This window comes from Miscanthus floridulus, chromosome 8, assembly GCF_019320115.1.
Source record: "Miscanthus floridulus cultivar M001 chromosome 8, ASM1932011v1, whole genome shotgun sequence".
Lineage (NCBI taxonomy): Eukaryota > Viridiplantae > Streptophyta > Magnoliopsida > Poales > Poaceae > Miscanthus > Miscanthus floridulus.
Window position 1 is genome coordinate 72,423,832 of NC_089587.1, and position 7,734 is coordinate 72,431,565.

Here is a 7,734-nt window from a genome sequence, read left to right on the forward strand (position 1 = left end):
CATTACGACTGATTGCACCCTGCCTTTTCCTACAGCTATGACCGACCGAGCCTCGCGGGCCATGCCCCGGGCTCACAAAGTTGCGACCTATGGAACAAATGGGCAGGTATGAGAAAGAAAGAAATTTAAAACAAAATTATGCTAAGGGAGGACTAAGGAACGAAAGGGAACAAGCTTCCCCGAACGGAGCAACTCCATCACAAAAATAAAAACCGATTGCAGTCATTAAAACACACACGAACATTTTACACAGGGGTTCCCCCCCACGAACTTAAACTTCTTACATTTACTAACTACTTGTATTTAAAAAGCTACTAAACCAACCCGGCGGCATCTGCTGACGGCGCGACCGACGAAGGCATAGGCTGCTCGCTCTCCGACAGCACAACGTTTGGCTCGATCAGGGCCGAGGCGACGTCCCCCCCCCCGAACTAGGCTCCGTGCTATCTACAGGCTCGGAGGCATCCTCTCCACGCATGCTTCGGGCCATGTCCTGACGGCGAACATCCATCACCCACTCGGCGGAGACTTGCTCTGACACCGACCACGCGTGCGGCAGCAGGCTCACCCCGATTGACTGGATGTCCTCCATGCTCAGGCCTTCAGCATATCCATCGCAGATAGTAGCGAAGTCTAGATTCGGGTGGTACGTCGCCACCGAGGTCAGCACCCCCGACGCTCCATAAAATAGCCCGCTCCTAACAAGGTCCTTGACCGCATCCGGGACCTCCGCTAGCTGAATCGTGAGCGCGCTGGTACTTGGCGCCGACCCAAAGACTTCCGAGACGATGAGCTAGGCAGCGTTGCGGATCTGGCTGAGCTCCCCTTGGAGAGCACATCGCTCTTTCACGGGACTTGGCCAGCTCCTCGACATTCCGGCTGAAGTTTGCCTTAGTCGTCTCCAGGTCTCGCTCCAGCGCCTTCACCTTTTCACCTAGCTCTGCAAGAAGGGCGATAAGCTTAGAAGCAGGCTGGGGGAAAAATTAACATCACAAGGAAACAAAAAGATACGCACCGGTGCGAGAGGCCTCAAGGGTGAAGAGATCCTCTGCCTACCGAGCCGCCTACTCACGCAGCCGGGCACCCGCATCCTCCATCCCCATCACCTAGTCCCAGAGCACGAGCACCTCCCGATCCGCTTTCGACCGGGCCCTCTGCTTTGCCTCTAGGGCCTTCTACGTTGACTCTAGGGCGGCTCGCTCCGGCTCAAGGGCTGCCAAGGCCTCTTGGAGTGCCGCCTCGGTGTTCGCCAGGGACATCTGTAGCCCCGCCTCAGTCTCCGCTTGGTGGACCTTTGCCGCCTCGAGCCCTTGCTCGGCAGCAGTCGCCCGCTATGCCACACGTTCCTCCTTCGCCCATGCCACAGCCGCCTCGACCGCTCAGACCTAGGACTCGCGGCAAGCGGACTCTACCCAGCACTCAAGCTCGGCCATCCGGGCGTGTTCCGCCTGGAGGAAGTAGGACTTGCAGGACGACACCTTTCTTATTTCCTGTGGAAAATAGGAATTATAAAAACAACCAACGAAACATTCAAAGGGCAAGGAGAAATACCAGAAACTCACCTCCGTGGCGAGCTATAGGTCGACCTCAATCAGCTGCCGGGCAAACTGAGCCTGCTTCCGGGCGTTCTCCAGCTTTGCGGACAACTCGGTGAGCTCGGACACCGTGGCATGCCCTTGCCCCCCAAAAATATCCCAGAGCTGGTGCTCCTGGGAATCCTAGAGGACGAACCTCGCCTTCGACGGGTCCTCAGGGAAGGGCCACTCTAGGTCACCCTCCGATGAACCGCTGGAGGGCCCAGCCTCCAGCCAGACCACCGCCAGCTCCCGCGGCGACATCGGCGGGTCCACCACGGTGTCCGCCTCATCGTCAGACGGGATCTCCACCACCACGTTCGCATGGGACACTGCCTGGCGTCCCAACTCTATCTTGGCCACGCTTCCCTCCTGCAACTTCGGCCCTGACAGCAAGGATGGGTCATGCAGCCCTCCACCTGGCGAGGTGGGGAGCTCGCCCCCCTCATCTCCTCCACCGCGACAGGCGGAGGAGGGGCCGCAAGGGTTACCTCCACCACCAGCATCAGGATCGCCGCCAACAACGTCGCCGCTGCTATCACATTACCAGCAGCCGCCCCGGGGGACACCACCCCTAGGAGGGAAGGCTTCGCCGCCGCCACCCTGCTGCCCCCTCGCTCGCTGCAATGCGCTGCAGAGTGGGCCTCCAAACCTCCTGCACAGAGGCCGGGGCGATGCCCAACCCCGGCGTCCCCCGGCCACTGACAAAAATCATGGCTAAGCCACACTCCAAAAAGACTCGACCACCAAAAGTCGAAGAAGCAACAAAAGGGAACATACCGGATGGCGAGCGGCACTACTCTGAAGACAGGCTCCGATGACGATGGGCCCACAGGACGAGGACCGCTCCCGGACTGCGACCCGCGCCCCCTCACTTCAGATGGGGTCAGAGCTGACCCAACCCGCTCCTGCCCGGCCTGCAGGTCGCTACGACCTCTAGCTCAGGGCTCCCTGACCGGAGCAGCGACCGGGGCATCCCCCAACTGTGAGTTGCGCGTCGACCAGGTGCCAGTCTACCCCTTAGACCGCCCGGACTGTTCAACCGCACCCACGGCAGGCGGGGCCTCCTCCAGCCACAAGTTCAGCGTCGGCACCGGCCCCGTTGCCTCACAGTCGCCGGGCCGCTCCTCGAACCGCCCAGCTCATCTAGCCGTGTCCACCACAGGCAACAACGGAGATGGCAACACCGCCGAGGGGCGCGGTGACCACATCCGCTTCGCTGCTCGCTCGCCAACGGCGTCCGCGCTAGCCGCACGCTTCTTTGACGTAGGAACCTCCACGCACCGCATGGCCTCCTGCTCCTCATCAGCAGAAGTCACAGCAGGGTCGTGACGCACCGCCAAGGTCGCAACGACCTCCCGACTCTCCTTCTCATTAGAGAAGACCATGTTGTTTAGATCCATAGGATCATCCGACGCGAGTTCTGACTCGGCGTCGCTCCTACGTTCCCCGGGCTTCACGCGCCGGGCGACCTCCTTCTTCTTCTCTTCTTTCCGCTGAACCTTCTTGGTTCTCTTCTTCTTCCGGGCATCTGCCGCCTCCTTCTAGGCGGCCTACCGGGCCTGGCCCATCGGTCCCTTGGGAAGGTGTGGCCAGGACTTGTACCTCCCAAGCCCCTACGGAACGAATGAACCAAAATCAAAAAAGAAGAGGGGCAGAGGAAAAAGCACAAGCAAAGTGAGGGAGCATACCAGCGACGGCACGATCGAGGCATTAAACGGTATGGGTTTCCCCACCACTGTCTCTTTAGGCCTCAGCTGCAGCACTCGCCCAACGCGACTCCAGATCTCATCGTCCGACAGCTCCTTCGGCGACACGCGGTCTGGGTCCGACTGGCCGTCGTACTTCCACATCGAGTGCGTCCTCTCCACCAACGGCGTGACCCAGCAGTGGTAAAGGGTGTGGAACACCTGCACCCCATCGAGGTCGTCCCTTATGAGCTTCCAGAGCTCCTCCTCAATGGCCTCCACCTTGTGCCTCTCTGTGTGGGCACAGCCCCACGACCAACTCTTCTGCTTCACTGGCCTCCTACCGGTAAACGCTGAAAACGACGCCCCTGCCGAATTCCTAATGTAGAACCACTCCCTATGCCATCCCCGGCTGGAGTCACATGGGGAGTACGCGGGATACGAGCCTCCCGCGCGCGGCTTCCTTTGTAGGGTGAAGCCTCTGACCAGAGCGATCTCGGCCAAACTCCAGTCCGCCATGGCTCTCCCAGAGAAGAAGAGCCGGAAGAGGTCCACGTGCGGCTCCATCCCGAGGAAAGCCTCATAGACGGTGACGAAGCCAGCGATGTGCAGCATCCCCATCGGATTAAGGTGCTACAGTTCTAGACCCCACTCATTGAGGAGCCCGCGCAAGAACCAGTGCGCGGGGTATCCTAACCCACGCTTGTGGAAGGTAAGGAAAGACACCACCTCATCGGGACGAGGTTGCGAGAACTCCTCCTCCTTCCCGGGGACCCTCCAGTGCGCCACCTCCCGCGGCAGCAGGAACCCCTTCACAACGAACGCCTCTAGCACCGACGCCCTCACGGTGGATGACCTCTAGTCTGACATTTTGTGAGTACCTCTCTTCTCCCTTGCTCTCTCCCCTTCTTTCCTAGAAACCTCCGCAGCTCTTAGGAATGCTCACGGCAAAGAGGAGGAGAGAAGGCAGCGACAGATGAAGAACAGGCAAGAGAGCGGAACGAAAACCCTCTCCCCTCTCCTACTTAAGGAAAAGGGTGCGGCGGTTACGGAGGGACGCACCGATCAGGGAAGCTGGAACGACGGGGCAAGATTTTTCTCTTTCTTTCATTTAATGCAGATAAGACATGCCCTGCTCGATGGAACGGCTCCTGATTGAACAGGACGTGGCCTGGTCGTGGCCCACCACTACCGCACGATCAACCACTACCACACAACGGGCACAGGAACCGAAGCGCCACCGCACGCAGGCGGCTCCCCACTTCCCCAGGCCAGACTTAAAGGAACCAGAACAATAGGTAAGGATAGACACCGACTAACAGGTAAGGAAGCGAAGGGGTGCCCCATGTAGGCCATGCCGACTCCATCGTGGATGACGAGCATGGGTCCCGGTCGGACATTTTCGACTGAAGCTCTCCAAACCTTGTCACTCAGGTCGTCGGAGTCCCAGTCGGACTTTTTCGACTAAGGCTCTCCGAGCCCCGTCACTCCAGTCATCAAGGTAAACATTACCAAAACCCCCTCTATTTCATTACAAATCATTCATACATCCATACGCGCATTCATCTCATACGCCTGAACCCCCCGAACGGTTAGGGCATGAACCACCTGAGGGCTCGGGAACTAAGCATCGCACGTGCAGTGAAATGCACCAGAACGCTCCGTGTTGCGCTATGAAGTGGCGGCTTGCCTCGTTCAACATGAGCAACCAAACAGAGCCAGGGAGAAAACCGTAAATGAGCACCGTGCAGCCTTCGCCCGATCTGGCAAGCCGGGTCATCTCAACCTTCTCGTTCAATCCTAAACCTCTCGCTAGACCCATAGAATCTCCATCGAGGGGAGGCCATCAGGCCACCTGGGTTGGTCTCCAAAATGACCTAGGCATCTGCCAGGTTGTAGGTAAAGGAGTAGCGAAATGCCACAAGAGGGTTATGCCGACCCCGTCATGAACAACGGACCCAGACTCCACTCGATCACACCCGTTAGCGAGCTCACCGAGCTAGTCTTCGAGCCCGTGCGATCGAGACAGGCAACGAAACTCAGCCCCTCCGGTTGTGAGGAACCGGATGGGGTAGCGCAAAACAACTCACATCGACCCCCACGAAGGCCCGACAAGGCTCGGGGGCTTAAATGCCATGGGACCGTGACTCCAAACTCGCGTCGATAGGATCGGCAACATCTATGGCTCTTGGGACCACGACTCTGAACTCACGTCGACAGGATAGGCGACATCCGGCTATGGCTCTTGGGACCGTGACTACAAACTCGCATCGATAGGATAGGCGACATCCGGCTATGGCTCTTGGGACCACGACTCCGAACTCGCGTCGACTGGATCGGCGACATCCGGCTACGGCTCTTGGGACCGTGACTCCAAACTCGCGTAACGGCTTCACTAACTAAAACTAACTCTCTCGATCCATGGCGAGCACCGACGCCTAGGTCTACTCGTGACTCCACCTTACCCGATCCCACGGCACGCACCGATGCCAAAGATCAAACTCTGTTGCATCCAAAACTAAGCTATCTCCGTTCACGGCGCGCACCGACGCCAGGGCTTGTCTCAAACTAAACTTCCTCGCCCGATCCCGGCGTGCACCGACGCCAGGATCAGTAAGTTCTGTCTCAATCCAATCCCCACGCTTAAAAAACACATCGGCTGCACAACGACGCCATGGTTAAACAAAATTATGTCTTAAAACTCAAAACACGCGCACCCACAGACATAACACAAAGAACCCCCCAGCCAGTTCTGCCCAAACCACCCGGGGGCTCGAGGGCTACACCCGCGGGTGCGCTCGCGCGCACCCGCCAGCGAGACAAAAAATCCCCTGGATGATTCGGCTCGAATCACCCGGGGGCTCCTGTTGGGTTCATAAACCCGGGGTCCCTCGAGGACCGGCTTCCACGCCCAGGTTCGGCCCAGGAAAACAACATATATTTCATGGGTCGGCCCAAAAAACTAAAACACAGCGGGCCAGAAGGGTAGTCCGGTCGTCGACCGGAAGGTCTAACCTTAAGAACAGGCGCCCGCTCATCAACTTCTTCGGCCCACCTCTCCGACCGGAGCACTCGCTTCAGGCACCAGCCGTCTCCAAGCAGTCTCTCCAATCGGAAGGCTTGGCCCAAAACGCTGCTTCCTACTCCGACCCCGTGACCGGGGCTCGTGGGAAGCCTGCGCACTGAGAGCCGACTGGAGCCATCTGACCGGGGGCTCCCCGTTCGGAAGGAACCAGAAGACGTGCGGAGAAAGGCAAGACATGGCTCTCAAGTCAAAACCACTGTACCAGGGACCATACCCTACACGAAACAGTGCTCTGCAGCCACCCTGACACAAAGTATTGTAGGGGCCGCTAGAAACTCCCATATGGTAAGCCCCCCACGTGTCTCTAGACATCGATCGTAGTATGGGCTCCAGGATTTGCCATACCGGGTGAACATAGCGCGGCTCCTCACATGCCACTAGGCATCAAGAAGTATTTGCAAGTACCGGCGTCCATCCTTTCTGAAGAAGATAGCTTGACCCCCCGTGCACATCTGACATCCTACAGCAACATCGACAGTATTAGGGGGCGTCAACCATTATCCAGTTTTCATCACCGTAGGCAGCAAGGCTTAGAAATATCCGTACTCTCTCCCTCTCACCTGTAAAGCCATCCCCTTCATCTATAAAAGGAGATGCGCTCCCTCCAATGAGGGGAGATCAATGTCACGAAGCTCAGACTCACTAGATCGACATCAACACCTTACAACCGCAGGACCACCAAGTTCCGGCGTAAACCTTTCGGTCGGAGCCAACCGAACCTCTTGTATACCCCCTCCTTTCTCCTTCTCGTTTGTAACCCCACTACAGACTTCGTGCACCTAGGCTCAGGAATAAAGTCACCGACCGACCCCGACTGGACGTAGGGCACGTTGCCTGAACCAGTATAAATCCTGTGTCATTGAGTGCTAGGCCACCTCCGATCACAACGTACAACAAAACTACAAATATTTACTAGTTGGTCACTTTCTGCACCGACATGTGTGCCCTCTACTTTCATTATTATGTCATGTCACTTGTGTTGTTGTGTTTGCGTTTTTGTTATATATTTTGTCAAATGAATTACTTTTGTGGTACATGCGCTTAATTCTTATCTATTGTATGCATGTTGTGGACTTGGCTTGCATGAATTCGTTCTAACCCTCTATTCTTATTGTCACATGTTCATGCGAAGTGTTGAACCCTCCTTTCTTCCTTATGTGCACATACTCAATGTTGTGTTGTCATCAATCACCAAAAAGAGGAGATTAAAAGCACCTAGACCCTTAATTCAATTTTAGCGATTAATGACAACACAATCATTGTGACTAACGTGTGTTTTGCAGTTGCAAATAATTCACCATGTAATGTCCTTGTTCTTTAGTTTTCCATGAGATCAAATGGACTCGAATATACGTCTGCTAGTAATTGAACCCTAAGAAAACGAGAG